Genomic DNA, 16,280 nt, shown 5'->3' on the forward strand with positions numbered 1-16,280 from the left:
AAAAAAATTGCCCGATTGCAACGTTTAATACAGGAGTAACTGACTACGGGGTGTATAAAGCCTTCCCCAAGTTTGTGGAACATGCAAAGATTTTCAAGGATTGGGTTTTATTTTCCATTATGCGTTTACACTCCAACGATTAGGAAAAATTTGCTTTTTCAGTCCCTACTATAAGCAAACGTGTGCTCCCACAAGGCATAAAAAATTCACCAACTATGTGCCAGGCTTATGTAGCCTAGACACTTGCTCCAGTATGAAAAACACATCTTGATCTAATCTTTTATCATTATATGGATGAGAATTTGATTACAGAAAAAGCTTGGACATTGAAAGTTTGATTCATGAGTTACCGGTGCAAAGGATTAGAGATTACTGTGTTTTCTGGCAGTGTGAGCTACTACACAAACAGGGGAATCCAGTCAGTGTGCTCTGCTTTAGCAGCACTTGAATACCCCGTGAAATCAAACTGGACAACAGCTCAGAATATATGGCACAAACATCGCCTATGTTACAGGGACACCACATTTGCCTTCAGGCAAAACCATGGTAAAATATATGAATGAAGCTCTCACAAAGCTCTTTATGTTTTGACCTAGTTATGTCTCTCACAGAACAGTTTGGTACCTCCAATAGTGAACCATGCAGTAGGTTTAAAAGAAGGTTTGGAAAAAAAAAAAAGGAAAAGAAAAAAAAAAAGAGGGGGAAAAGGGGAGAGAAAAGTCAATGTCAAGTGTTATTAAGAATGAAGTTACAGGTACTAACTTGGGAAGGAGATCTGCCTGTGTCATTACAGATACGGGACCCAAGCGGATAAAGCCGTGGATCCAGAAGAACTCGAGCTTGCATGAACCAGGACAAGATCCTGATCCCAGTAACTGAAGTCAAGTGTTCCAACTGCAGCCACAGTGGACTATGAACTTTGCTGCGAGATATTTTGAATGATCTGACAGTCTTTGAAAAATGCATGTCTTTGTGCTAAATGAAAATTAGGGAAATGGTGATTTCAGCACAGCCTAAGGTCACAGATTGCGATCAGTACCTGCAGGAAAACATGAGGCTGATGTTATCACACTCCTGATTGGCAAAACAAACAAATGCAACAACAAAGGTATCAAGGCACTTACAATTGGTTTCATGACTGGGGAATTTCAGGATGGATATTGTCGATGGTCAAATTTGGATTATTTGATTTGATAATTATGGTACTTGTCTTGCATTTACTGCCATGTTCATTGAGCTTTCTGCAAAGGGCCCTTGCAGAGACCTCAAAAAGCAGTTTTTGTAACACAGATGCTAAAAAGGAAAAATTGGCAAGGAGGACAGTGGGCCTGCTAGCGGCCTGGCTCTCCTCACAGAAGACAATATCCTTGAATTCCCATAAGACAGGAAAATTACTCATGCTGAGAGGTATTTGGTAATTACATTCTCAAACATACTGACCTTGAAGACAGAGGTACACACTGCCTCAACCCAAGGAGGAGTTTGAAGGCACGTGTTGTATGAACCTCTCTGATCATTCGCGATCCATACATTCCCAAATTCATGAACTACAGAGGTTAACTAACAACTTACAAGTGGATTCTGGTTTAGGACTTGATGGATGGTTACGATCACTGGGACTGGAACCCTGGTTGCTATCCATAGTAAAAGCAGCTATTCTGATAGGAGTAATACTACTAACCTTTACCTTACTCTTACCATGTCTCTGTATGTGTCTGCAGAACATGATGCAAAAAATGGTATCGACAGCCTTCAATCAAAAGAAAACGGGGGAAATGTGGAGGATTCAGTGCAGACTTGGTTGTTGGAGAAGGGACACAGCTGCACAGACCTGCTCGAGATGGCATAAGTAGGGTAAAGGTTGGTTCAAAGTCAGTGTGCCCTTGGGACCAGCTGCAGGCAGTCCTGTTGTCTTAGAAAGAAGTCTTTCTCATAACAAAATGCAACAGAATGTAAGCAAATGTGTAATAGAATGTAAGCAAGGGCAGGACTGCAATTGATTAGCTGGACCAATGATGAGCTCAGCTTTGCAATATTCAATGAGCTAATTAACTACTATATTTAAGCTATGCTTGTGTGATTAAAGTTTGAGACAGCCTGACGAACCACTTGGTGTCCGCGTCTTCCTTCTCCGACACTGCACTAAGTCTACAAAGATTTCCCAGTTGGAGTAAGAACGTTAGTACTAAATGTGTTGGGTTTCTGAGGGGTGCCACACGGTGGTGCTCACATCCTCTCAAGTTCCCATTTCCCACTAAGCAGAATTCCACTAAGAATTCGGTTAGAGAAGTCATTCTGATCACTGATCCCTGCACTGACAAAACCAGCAGCAAGTTTCACAAACCACAACGACAACAGGATTCTTAAGCTGCAGGGGCATTACAGCTCCTGATAATACAACTTATTTCCAGAACAAGATTAACCCACTGCACAGCCGACAGGAGAACAGGACAATTCAGACTTCTGATCCTTTCCCATTGCTCAATACTCGCAAGAAGAAAGTCTGGGAAAATCATTTCAGTCCTCTGCAACACAAGCACTGATCTCACACCTCAGCACTCTTTGTATAAGATGGAAAATACGGCTGTTGAGGTCAGCTGCATATTTATTGTGTGTACCATTAGGCCATTTTCTCTTTTCCTCCCACTTCCTCTATCCCAAGCCAGCAGAAAAAGGAACATCCTGAAACTGCATTGAAATCTAAATAGGAGAAAGAGGTGATGTTCAAACCTCACACTGCAGTAAAGCACAAACACTGCACACACTTCCATGAGAAGTGAGTTTAAGGAATTCTGCTCAAAGCCAATCTGGAGAGGGCTCACAGGCTTCTTTTGCACACAGCACGTTCTGCTCTCACAGCACCCAACTCACCTTTTTATCAGAGCTGCTCAGTTTGTGTTTCACCTCCTTGGCTTTCTGAATGGCTTTCAGCACTTCCACTGTGTCTGGTTCCTTTTCTGTGGTGATAGTGTTATCCAGACAGACCTAAAAATGTTAAAAACATCCAGAAATACAGAAAACAAGGCAGCTCTGTAACTTATTGTTACTTATGTCATAAATAAATAGTTTGATGCAGATGCTGTGCATGTCTGTAACCCTGTAAACAAGGTAATGACCACGTCAGACCTCATGACTTGAATGCAAACTCAGAAGGGCTTGGGAAGCTCCACACCCCACTGGCACAGGCACCTTCCAACAGGAACACCCTGTTACCCAGTGAAAGCAGGGCAAGCTCTCCCTTAGATCTGAGGAGCACGCCCAGCAGCGTATACATGGTTCCATTCTCTAGAGACGTACTCCAACCCCCACTAAAAACTCCCCAGGCTTGTAGAGCATTCACACAACTTTCCTCACCAGGCTTTAGAAAGAAAAAGCTGTTCTTACATACCTCTGAAGCCCTGTCCCAAACTGAGCCAGTACTTTGGTCCCATAGTCAGGGAAGATGCTCAGTGGGTTGCTGGATAACACCACCTTCTCTAAGCACGGGAGGGTTCCTGTATTTTTTACTTCATCAATCTGAAAGTTTTTCAGTAAAAGGATGAATACACAGATTGGCTAAATGAGAACACCACCACAGTCTAAGCATTTCTTGACTAAATTACATACAAACAGTAAGCAGGAAAAAAAATTCTCTCCAGCCACTTTATTTGCACTTTCACCCTCTAACAGGAATCACTTGTGTTCTAAAGCAATCTGACACTAAAATCAGTAGTTACCTGTTCGATTTTGTTGTTGCTCAGATCCAAGTTGACTAAAGAGTACAGTTTGTTAAGACCACACAGCCTTTCCAGCTGATTTCCTGCTAGATTCAGAGTTTTGATGTTTCCCAGTCTTGTGTGAACACCTTCCAGCGATGTCAGCTTGTTGTAGGATAAGTCCAGGTGAACAAGGTTGTAAAGATGCTACGAGAGCACAGAAAATCCAGGTCACACACCAATTTGCTAAAATTGAACCATATCAAAGGCTTGTCCATTTGCTCATGCTGGATGCTGCCCAGCTGACAAACACAACACGAACTTGCTCATTACACAGGATTAAGCCTGCAGGAAAGGGAACTTCCTCCACTCTATTTTTCCCAAGCCATTGGCACAGCCAGCAACGACTGAATTTAGTGAAGAACTACGTGTTGCATGTCGGTGTTGGCAAGTAAGAAATGCACCCTTACGAGGGCTTGATGCTAGGAAGCTATTTGGGCTTAAACTCTTCTCTGCTAGATGAGTGGCAAAATCCTTTAGCAAAAGGATTCTGTGTTGGAAGGTCCTGAGCAGACTGGCAAACATCACCTTCAAAAGCATCCCTTACCTGTAAGTTTTCTACCAGAGACACCCCATTGTGACTCAGGGCCAGGAACTCGATCTTGGGAATTAATTTCTAGAAGGGAAAAGGTGCACATGTTAAATGCGTTTTAGCTTAGAAACCTGGCTGTACTTCCTTCACCAACCAACTAACAGGCAAAGGGCAGGAACTCTCCAAGGCACAGACCCTCTTCACAGCTTTCAGAAGTAAAAAGCACCCATTCTAGTGCAGCCAGAGTGCAGACTCCTGCTGGTGAGAGAACCAGATTACTCTGATGAGCACGGTCGCGTTTGCATTTGAAACCTGGGTTCTCACTGAAGACAAGCAAGTTGCCCCCAGTTTAGCCCCACTAACTACAGATCAAACTCATTAAGAGGCCTTTCCAGCTCATCAAACAGGCCTGTCTGTATTACACAGAACCCTGGATAAAGATTACAGAAGCAAAAACCAGAGTAAGTTGAGCAGTGCATTGATCTCCACAGCATTACCTTGTGGAGCTCAAGCACGGACAGTGCAAGGGGAAATCTTTCAGAAGAGAGATACATGAAGAAATTGCAAAATCCCTGCTGAGTCATGTGCCACAGAAGACCAGCCACCCTTTTTCCCCCCACAAATGAAGAAAGATTTCTTACCACTGAATCATCAATTTGAGAGATGCTGTTGTGACTCATATCCAAGGTTGTTAAAGTTCTCCAAGTTGGGATAACTGCTGTCACTGGACAGCTTGAAGTTGCATCCTCTGGCTCCCACTGATCAAACTCAGAGGCCTCTGGCACCAGGATTTCCTGTTAAAGACAAGCACCCTAAAATATGGTACCTGCATCTTCGGTGAAAGCCCATGGTTTCACAAGCAATCCAAATGACCTTATGGAAGAAAGATCCCTAAGCCTTATCATCACCCAGATTAAAGGTCTTAAAGCAGGAGCTGAGTGTGTCAGAATGATTTTAGATCCACAGGGAGGGAGTCCCAAACACTGGCAGCCAACCCAGGCTGGAGAATGGGAAGGAAGAGAGGGACTGTGAAAGGTACGCTCCTCACAGCCTTGCCAAATCACAGCCCAGAGAAGAAGCCACACGCATTCAGCTCTCGAGGAGTAACAGAAGCACATTCCAATCAAAGCATCAGAAACATCCCTGTGAAGGGACACATCTCATCACTTCAAGTCTGTTCTGAGAGGCCAGCAAACCCTTTCTGCTTCCCAGCTTTAAGAGCAGAACCTGCAACAGGCAGGACAGAAAAGTACCAGGGCTCCACATGGGGATTCCCCCACCACAGGCGCGATTCTCGCACACACTTCGAACGCCCATCAGAAACTCCCTCTCACCTTCATCGATGTTGCCGAAAACCGAACACTCATTGTGGCCAGAGCATGTTTGGATGAGGTCAGCCCTTTGAGAAGCTTCCCCCCACAATGACTGATCTACTGGAAAAACATGACAGTCAGAAATGGCAGAACAAACACGGGACACAGCAGAGGCAACTGAAAGCTTCAAGGACGGATTCCCTCCCGGTCCGGAAAGTAGTTACAGCACTGCCTTCAAATCTGGGAGTATCAGGTCAGACAGCCCAACATTTGGTAAAGCTACAGCAAGAAATTAGGGACACAACTACAGAAAAACTAGTTCCCAAATATTTCTTTGCACAAAAGATCTTCTCTAGGCACTTTCTACCTTCCCTGGGCATTCCCCCAGGTTCAACCGCCCAGGCAGTTGAACAGGGCGCAGTGTTTGACTGTCACCAACCGCAGAGGTGGGTACCTCAAGCTGTGCAGCTCGACCTGCAAACACAGTTACTGCTGTATCCCACCTTCTTTACTGCAAAGAATAAACAACAACTGTCCGGGGGAGGGGAGATGCCCAGCTCAGCAGTTCACACACACCAATGAGCTCATTACACAGACTAAGTTTGACATTATAAAAGTCTTTTCTGCAGTTCAATGTGACTCAAGCTCTGTCTAGCAAATGGGTCCTTCTCTGGGCACACTGTGCAACAACAACCAGTTCCCAGAGAACTCCTGCTGCCCCTGGAAGCATCTCTCCAGATCACCACTGTTTGGTTTTGGGCAGCAGTTACGACGAGATGAAAATGCAGGTCTGCTGCCAGCCCATCCAGAAGTTTTCAGGAACCCACAGGCACAAAAGTCTTCAAAACAAAACCCTTTTTTATTCTCCCCACACTAAGCAAAGCTACTCCTGAAATTATCCATGCTAGACACACTCCCAACACCAGCCCACTGAAGTTTCCTTCCCACGCTAAGATGTCAGGAAGCCCCTGACATGGGGACTGCACTGCAGCTCTGAACCAGCACAGCCTCTCCTATCAGTGAGACAGCAGGCATGTCCAACAAAAGGTCCTGAACCCAACAGAAGGGAGCACAGGGTAAGGGCTGTGTGACACAACCAGGCATTCCCACTCTGGAAAGATCTGAAAGGGATGAAAGAGGTTTTGAACACTCCCAGTGGAAGCCCTGTGATCCACACTGAGAGCAGAGCAACGAAAAAATGCCGCAAATTCTCAAGCCAGAAGCGCTGCACTCAAGTGAACCTTCTCAAGCAAATTCACATCACTTCAGAAATCCCTGCTGCTTCCCAAACAAGAAGTACTTTGTAATAAGAGCTCCCATTAGAACCCATCTGTTGGAGCTTCACAGGGACAGAAAGCCACCCTGGGGTAGCTTCTGCATACACTGGAAATGACACACATCCTTTGGGAAGACATGCACAAGCTCTTCTGAATATTTACATCTGGCATCCGTATTGCCAAGTCTTGAGAAAAACCCCACACTGTTTCCCAAATAAAACACTCCTCCTGAACACTGCATGCCCCAACCCCAGCACCAAAGCAAAGCAATTACCAAGCCTGAGAGCCATGCACCAGACCTGGCATTTACAGAGCCCCTCAAATTACAGGCAGTAGCTTAGTTGTACCTCTGTTTGATGAAGAGATTTGAAAATTGACAGGTCAAACGGCAACAGATGCTCCTGAATGGTACTGGTTCCAAAAGGTCCCCCTGTTCCAGTGACCTGGTCATCAACAAGGAAGAACAGTCAGTGTACACAACCCAACCTGTGCTCACTTCAGACAGCTGTGCACGGGCAAGAGCACAAGTACAGCAGCTGGGACAGCCACAGCTCCAACCCCTTTGTCAAACACGGGATGATACAGGAAACTTGCAGATTAACTCTTCAGCAGAAAAAACCCAAACCATCAGTTACACTCCAGCTAAGTGCTCTGAACTTGAGGCACTGAACTTAAGCTGCCACCTGGTGCTTGTATTTTGTAGCACATGGGGCACTCAAATCCCACAGACAAGACTGAGCAAGGCTTCATCCACAGCTGATCAAGCCAGAGTGGCACTCACTAAAACCAGCTTCCCTGAAACACCTGGATCCTCCAGGACAGAACTGTCTTCAATTCCAGCCCAGGGGATGAAGTCCAAGGCACTGACAAGATGGATTTGAAGAAAGCATTAGACCATCTCATAAAAAGGCATCTAGTTTTCCAACGTGCCCATAGCATTCTGGCCAGAGCACATGGCACCAGTGCAAAAGGCAGGCGGTTGCAGTTCTGGTTGCTGTGAATAAAATTTTGGGAGAAATCTCTTAAGGTTTGGGGTTTTTTTTTTGGTCTTACATATATCTTATAAACTCTGAAGGCTCCCACACACAAGCTTTCAGAAGGGCCAGAAACTCTCAAGTATTTTTCTAAATAATATGCTGTATATAATATTTTTCTAAATCATATGTTCTTCTCCAGCCAGAGAATCCTCTGAACAACAGGTTCTACACACAGAGGATGGCAAAGGCAACTGAAGATCCACAGGAATAACAGTAGAGCTGTGGTTTTGCTTTCTAAACTTTCCAAGCCCTCCAGTGCACCTTCCCCAAACCACTACTTCGTTTCATCTTTGAACATATCACACAGTTACAAGGAAATTCTTCATGTAATAAAAGGGCTGAAAAGACACTGACCTGTAGCAAGCAGTGTTAAAAAAGCTACTCAGCAAGAGTCTTTGTAATTCACTGATTTGGTAGAAGAACAAAATATCAAACTGGTTCAGACAAAAATTATCTGAGGCCATTTTACATTTGTTCTGCAATGGCATTTTTCCTGGAAATTCTGGGCCACTCATCTCTAAAACTGATGGTTTTGTTAGTTTGGTTTGGGGGTTTTTAAACTTTCCAATACAGTTAAAGGTGAGAAAGGGGACAGGACTTACACACACATGCATGTATGCATCTGTATGCACTGGCCTAGCCATAGTGTTGTCAAAGAATGCAAGGCTGAAATGAATATTTCCTGCCTCCTTCCTGCCTATCAGCACCCAGTAAGGCTCTGTCACAGAAACCCTAGAGGGCACCGCTGAAGAGATGACATCACATGGCAGAATCAACGTCTTTCTTAGAGAACTATGTTGAAGGTTGGTAGAATAAGCACCTGTTTAACACCGAGCTCTAAATGCTTACAGGTGTTTACTGCCAGTAAAGATCTTGTGCATTCAAACCTGGCTCCAGAAGCATGCCAAGAATCCCATCACTCTGGCAGAAACACCGCCAGTACTTGTGCAAACATGGCTCACCTTGAAATACTGGAGTCGACAGGTAAAATCTAGAATATGACCTAGATCAGTTTTGGCATCTCCATTAGCACACGTAGGCTCCCCCTGCAGCAACTGTAGAGTGACAGCATATGGCTGCAAGGGTCTGATGTTGAAGACTTCTCCAGCCATTCAGAGCTGCTCTCCTGAAAAACACAGGATGATGGTATCGAACACAACGCTGCCCCAGTTACCAAAGAGTAAATGGTACCTGCAAAACCTAATGTCAGCGATTTCATCTCTGTCATTTATATTCTAAGCTCATGATTAAGGCACCAAAACAATGTCCTTTTTGCTTCTAAACTAGAAGCACTGAATTCAGATAAATTTTCTTTAACACCAGAATAATCCAAGTGTTCAAACAGGCACTCTCTGCATTCAAGCCTTAAGCTCCCAACGCAACTAATGGCAAATTTCCCTCTTAACAGGGCTGGAACCAAAGTTCATTTATACAACATAGAAATTGCTAAACTTTGAGATATCCCTAAGTTCAATAGCAGCTCAGACTTATTCTAACCAGAAAAAGCAGCACCTACCATCTAACAGACAAACCTGACATCCTTTGCTAAGCTGCTGATGTGCAAAGCTGCAGCATTTTCTTGGACAGTCTGAGGACTTTCACCACACTACCACCAGAGCAAGCTCCCAGGGCAGGAAATGCATTATCTGGCAACATTTTTACAATCCCATTTCTTTCCAGGAACACTAGGAAACAGCATCCAAAAGCCTCCTCTGACAGCATCCCAAGAGCAAATGTGGATTACAGCAGTCAGAATACATGCACACGTGGAATTAACATCTTCCTCCTCTTCCTTTTAAGGACACCAGTTTGACCTGACAGACAGGAGAGCATCGGCTTTCGTGATAAGCAGAGTTCTCCAAAGACTAAAACTCCCTTTGGCTTCAGTGGGAGCAAGTCCCAGAGTCCAGCTGCACATCACCACAAGGTTCCACTCACATACAGCGGTCAGACATCAATGATTTTGGCACTAGTGAGGCTACAGGCACTACAGAGTCAGGGAACAGTTCTTCAGGACCTTCCTTAAAGTGTTTGCTGAGTGCCCCCTCTGAAGTGGCTTCACCTAAAGTTAATTTTGTGCCAGAACAATCTGAACCACGCTTCACCTATCACCTCAGCCAGCCAGAATCACAGCACAGCATTCAGCCTGTCCCTCAACATGGGTTAATCATTTCACACGCCTCCTGCTCCTGGTGAGCCACTTAGAGATGTTGCAGTAGTGCATTTCATTTTCAGCTCTCAGCCTCAGAAAAGCACATCCTTTCATTAACTGACCAGAAGGTCTCATGTTTCCTGAATTCTGGAAGAACAACATTAAGATAGGTGAAGTGATGCATTCAACACACTCTATCAAGGCTCACTGAAATGACACAAACTTCCTGACTGGTTGCACTAAAACATACCAAGGAATTCATCAATTTCTGATTTATTTCCAAAAGCAGCTGTGCTTCTGTGACAGTTCCTCCTCAAATACAGCTTGGATCAAAGCACAAATAGCAAGAAAAAGGTGAAGAGGAAGAACAAGTCTCGGTCTGATGTGAAAGGCTCAGATCTCATGGTCTGGAGATTAAATCTCACAGGTATACACACGCATGCACATGGAGGAAACCATCCCCAGTTAAATTCTTGCAGGTTCTTTACCTTTGTGGAAGAGCTCTTCAGCCAGTGCAGCAGTGATCCCATTGATCTCCTGCAAAGATTAAACCATTGCAATGAAGTGTTACACACTTACAGTTCAAAGTGTATCCTTGGACAAAATAAGTCTCCCTTTCTTGCTGTGGTACAGGACTTTTAAAAATAGAAAACAACTGTCATTACATCTTATAGATTCTCTTTGTAACTTGAAAATACTTCATCAAATTATTTAATTTCATAGGTTTTTAGTTTCCAAGATGGAAAATACTGAACTACATTTAAATAATCACATGCTGCATGTTTTCAAAAAGGGCAACAGCAACTAGAGCAATTCTTACTGACCATCATCAGCCCAATGCCAAACAAAGCCTGGTTTTAAAGAAACTATTACCAGTACAGTTTTCTTCAAATTTGAACATTAGACTAACCTAATGCATTAATGTCCTGGCCAAAACCAGGACAATTAAGCACTCAACATTTCCTTAGAGCATCACTAATACACTGATAACTTTAGATTAACAAGTCTACAGGGAAGAAGAGATCTGTAAAAATTAGTCTTCTGGACTTAACCTCCTTGCTGAAGAAGAATTCAAAGTCCCTGTTCACCATCCTCTATCTTCTCTGCCCTTCTGGACCTACACAGTGCTCAACCCTCTTTCTACACACTGACAGCTCCAGGAGGAAAAGAAATAGTCTGGAAAATTCTCCCTGTGGGAATTTGTTCTTTTTCAATCTAAAGGAGCACAAAGGTCAGTTCAGGTATTTCCCATACTTCACAAAAAGCAAATGCTCTGTAGAAGTCCAGAAATAGTTCTGAGCTCTTCCAAGAGCTCTCTCTAAGGCTCACGAGAAGAACAAAAAACTACCTGTGATAGTTTAGGCACACACATCTCATTTTAAGGTAGCTGCAAAGGACAAACAGGCATTACTGATCATCATGAAATGAGTATTTGAGGAGTTTACTTCACTGACAAACCCCTCATGATTCATGACAAGGAAATAAATCCATGGGCCATCTGCAGCACAGTTCAGCTCATCTGATGAGGTGAACATTTCAGACAAGCACATTCTTAGTATAACTGAAACCCCACTCACTGAGGATGAACAGTTTGGAGAAGCAGCTCGAAGCTGCATTCCGAACAAAATTCAACAGTTCTGTTATTGGATAAAGCCAGTTACACTCACCTGGCATGCAGAGATCTGACTGAAACCCAGGCTCTGTGTTCCCTTCATCATCTGGGGGACACAGCAGAATTTTCCTACCTTTATAATCGAAACAAGGTCATGACGTGGAGTATTGTAGCCCACAGAAAAGGAGCTCTAGTCCTCTGTCAGACCTACAAGAGGCCTCTGTCTTCGCTCTCTTATATGCGCCAATCCCACAGAAATCCATTGTTTGCAGGTGTCTCTGAACAGCAGCTTCTGGGTACTCAATTATTTTCTTTTAAAAGCTTCTATCTGGAAGTTAAGAAACCAAATCTAAGATGACAAAGTATAAGACACTGCAAGGAAGTAAGCACCCCCATATCACTGCATACCCCTGTTCCAACACCAAAGCAACAATAAGGTTGTACACTGCTGTCACATCCAACTGCTGCTCTTTGCCAAGCCAGACACAGCTTTCCCCTGGAACACAAAGGCTGCAAAGCACTTGTAGTGTATTTACTGTGGTTATTTCTACACCAGTTTAGTTCCATTAACCTAGGGAATAAGATTAAATAATCCCTACTGGAAACGCTACAAATAAGAATAGACAAGAAAAAAAATAATCACAGAATCCCAGGCAGCTTTGGGCTGGAAAGGACCTTAAAGCCCATCTGGTTCTAACCCCTTGCTGTGGGCAGGGACACCCCCCACCAGCCCAGGGTGCCCAAAGCCCCATCCAACCCGGCCTTGAACCCTGCCAGGGATCCAGGGGAGCCCCAGCTTCTCTGGGCACCCTGTGCCAGGGCCTCATCACTGTCCCTGGGAAGATGATTTTTTTTCCCTAATACCCAATTTAACTCCCCCCTCCTCCAGCTTAAGAACATTCTCCCTTGTCCTGTCCCTCCCTGCCCTTGTCACCAATCCCTCTCCAGCTTCCCTGTAGCCCCTTCAGGGACTGGAAGGCCGCTATAAGGTCTCCCCAGAGCCTTCTCTTCTGCAGGCTGAACCAGCCCAACTCTCTCAGCCTGCCTCCATAGCAGAGGTGCTCCAGCCTTCTCTGGCCTTGCTCCAATGGCTCCACGCCTGTCTTGTGCTGGGGACCACTGAGCTGGATGCAGCATTGCAGGGGGCGTCACTCCAGATCAGAGGGGCAGAATCCCCTCCCTTGACCTGCTGGTCACACTTCTTGTGAAGCAGCCCAGGGGACAGTTGACTTTCTGGGCTCTAAGTGCACACTGCCAGCTCACTATGAGCTCCTCATCCCCCAACATCCCCAAGTCCTCCTCCTCAGGACTGCTCTCCATCTGTTCTCCACCCAGCCTGGAGCTGTGCTCGGCATTGCCATGACCCACGGGTAGGACCTTGCACTTGGCCTTGTTGACCTTCAGGACAGGCCCAACTCTCAAGCCTGTCAAGGTCCCTCTGGACAGCATCCCTTCCCTCCAGCGTGTCACACAGCTTGGTGCCATCACCAGCCTTCCTATATAAATTAATGAGGCAGTATCAGGCATTATGAAGCCTCAAGCATGCACATGGGCTAATATTGTAAAGATATTTTAGAAGACCAAAGTTCTGCAGGAAGATTATTCCCCAGTTGAATTCCTGTGGCAAATATTTAGCTTTTCTGCTGAATAGCTAACTACTTTTGGTAAATATTTAAAAAGTACTCTCAAGTCCCAAACAATTGCATTTCTACCTCAAGCCAGACTCCCCTAAACAAAGAAATGCAGATTAAACAACAGCTTCACTCATTTATGGATTAAAACTAAAGGAAGGAAGGTTTAGATTAGATATTAGAGGGAAGCTTTTTCCAGAGAGAGTGGTGAGGGGCTGGAACAGGCTGCCCAGAGAGGGGGTGGGTGCCCCATCCCTGGGGGTGTTCAAGGCCAGGTTGATTGGGGCTCTGGGCAACCTTGTGTAGCTCCAGGCCTGGAGGTTGGTGTCCCTGCCTGTGGCAGGGGGTTGGAGCTCTGTGATCCTTGGGGTCCCTCCCAACCCAGACCAGTCTTGGATTCTATCATTCTATTGTAATACACAAACACAATACACAAGCATGGAAGCATTCATATGCAAGTAACAGCAGTTCTTTGAAAAAGTGAAAAGGGATGAACATTACAGCAAGAAAGAAATCATCTAACTGAAAAGTGAGAATGACTGGAAGAATTTCTGCCTGCATAAAAATCTTTGTTGAAGTTACTGGACCAAAACATTAATGAAACAGACACCATTTAAGAGAGAAACTTCCTGGTGATCCGGAAGTTTGCTTCATCTTAACAGAATTCTCCTTATGTTATCACACACATTTAATAGATTTAAAACCACCAATCAACTTACAAAAGCTCCCTCATGACAAACTAGTCCTCCTTGCTCACATCTGCAGGGCAATAGCAGCACCATGAACAGTTTATCCAAGTCAAACTCAGGCCTCAGCAGGGGAATTACATTCATGGAATACAACAAAAGCAGGTTCTTCTTTGTTGCTAAAGCTGTATCAACGCATCTAATGACCCACTACTTCTGAAGCCTTTATATGAAACCATGAAGAGCCATCTCAGCACATCCCACCCTGAAGCAATTACTGGTCCTCCTTTCCACAGAGTTCTCCAGTGCATTTTCCTCTTCATGAAGTTCAATCTCCCCCTTACAACACGATGCCATACTGTAAAAATGCCCAATTATCCACAAGAGATGAATGAACAAATCACAATCTGAACACAAAAGCAAGCCACTGCTTATTTTCCTTTACCCTAACATTCTGTCTGCTGGCTGGAGCTGTTTCTCTAGAGGCCACTCCATCAGTGAGCTTCTCATGGAGAAGCACCATTTTTCTTCATTCAGGCTACTGGAAACTGTTCCAAGAATGAACCACAGATCTAAGCAGTAACCACTAAGTAGGGGTGCATGTGGATCGCTTCTGCAATGCTCCTTCAGAGAGCCAGCACTACTGACTTCAGCCTAACAACCAATTCAGCTGCAGATTTATTCACAGCCTCCAGCTACCCTGCCAGCATTTATTTCCTCCTCTTTGAGTCCCTACCCACACTACTTGTCAGCACAGCACCTACTGCAACAAAAAGTGCTGTCAAAAATCTGAAAAATATGCTTTGTTGCATCGTGCAAAAGGCAGAAAAAGAGCAGCTCCAGCTACTTTGTGAAGATTCCACACAGGTCTCTCCAAGCAAGACCCTCAGGCCTCCGTTTTTATATGCTAAAAACATAACTTACATATCAATGAAAGTGTAGGAAGTGTGGCAAAACTTTCGGAGCAGTGACAGGGAACTTGACTAGCAGAGTTTGCAGGTAGACCTCCAACTCCTTTTGCCTTTTCTCCACCAGGCTTTTGGAATTTTTCCCAATAATCTTCTTGGGAGGTAGGAGATTTTTATCTATTTTCTTTTCTGAAACAAGCTGAAAGACAAAGACCAGAGTTACGACCCAACTCACAACCTGAACTCACACATAAGATGTGACAGAACACATTAAGAGCATGTTGCTCAATCCTGGTAGAACAAAACCAATACAGTTACTTTGGTAACTTTACCTACTGACTTAGGTATTTTTCAGAAAGACCGTTTTATAAAATTGTGAGAAGCTGAATAATAGTGTTTTCTGAGATAATTGCTCACAGTTACCACAGGGCAGAATGTAATGAAGTTGATAAAGCAACAGAATTACTAGTGCATAGCTGAAAAAGCTGCCCAGTTTTGAATATGATAGATTTGCCCTCATTTTCACTACCTGTTTATTCAGCACTGGTTGGTAACTAACCCATGCTACTGCCTAAGGTCAGTTTTATCAGCCACCCTTCCTAAGAGAGAGTCTTTGCGTGAATCCAGCTTCAGATTACCAGATCAGCTCATCATAAACACCTAAACATCTCTTGGCAAAAAGTTTAATAACTCTAGGTAAAACTCCACTCTCCCTGATGGAAGCTTCTGCCCAAGGCTAAAGTTGTTCAGGCCAACTTCCCCTAGTTCAAGAGGGGAGTGTAAGAGGGGCAAGTAACACTGCTCATACAAAGGATTCAGTCTGCACTTCAGATGGCATCTGGCAGATATTCTTGCTCTTTGAGGAAAATATTTTTGTCCCATATAACCACTACAAAAACTGTACAATATTTTGTAAGAGACTGAGGCCAGAGCTTTAACCACCTTACCTTCTCATGCAGGTCATGGAAATCACTGTAACGATGCTTGACTGTCCACTGATGATTGCCAACACTGACCTGAATAATGTACACCTGAAAGGAAGAAATTAAAGTAAGGGACAATGCAACCAAAGCATGTCTTAAAGAGAAGCTGAGAAATTCTGTGGTTCCACCTTCTGGAAGTATTGTAGTTACCCGAAAGCTAATCTGAACTCTAAGGTGACTCTGCTGATGTAGGATCCCTAATCTCATTCACAAAGCACATAAAGCAATTGCTTTTATTTTTGATACCCAAAGGTTAGCATCTAAGCCACAACGTTTTCTAAAGATCTCTGCTACGTTCAGCTGGTATGCATAGCTACTCACAACAAGCCTGGAACAGCAGCATCCTTTCTTCAGCCTCCCAATTTCCACAAGAGGTGGAGGAACTTGGCGAGCA

At 44.3% G+C, this 16,280-nt stretch overlaps 1 pseudogene across 1 annotated transcript in view; it reads right to left on the minus strand.

Annotated features, from left to right (window-relative positions):
• Positions 1 to 15,934, minus strand: part of LOC311204736 (hydrocephalus-inducing protein homolog) — a 221,927-nt pseudogene extending 205,993 nt beyond the window's left edge. The window contains exons 1-3 of the transcript in view: positions 15,851 to 15,934; positions 14,920 to 15,102; positions 10,555 to 10,603 (exon numbers count right to left, since the gene is read on the minus strand). The product of the transcript in view is annotated as a hydrocephalus-inducing protein homolog (transcript). The remainder of the gene's footprint in view (positions 1 to 10,554; positions 10,604 to 14,919; positions 15,103 to 15,850) is intronic.
• Between the last annotated feature and the right edge of the window lie 346 nt (positions 15,935 to 16,280).

The sequence above is a fragment of the Gallinula chloropus genome (genome assembly GCF_964237585.1).
Source record: "Gallinula chloropus genome assembly, contig: HAP1_SCAFFOLD_153, whole genome shotgun sequence".
Lineage (NCBI taxonomy): Eukaryota > Metazoa > Chordata > Aves > Gruiformes > Rallidae > Gallinula > Gallinula chloropus.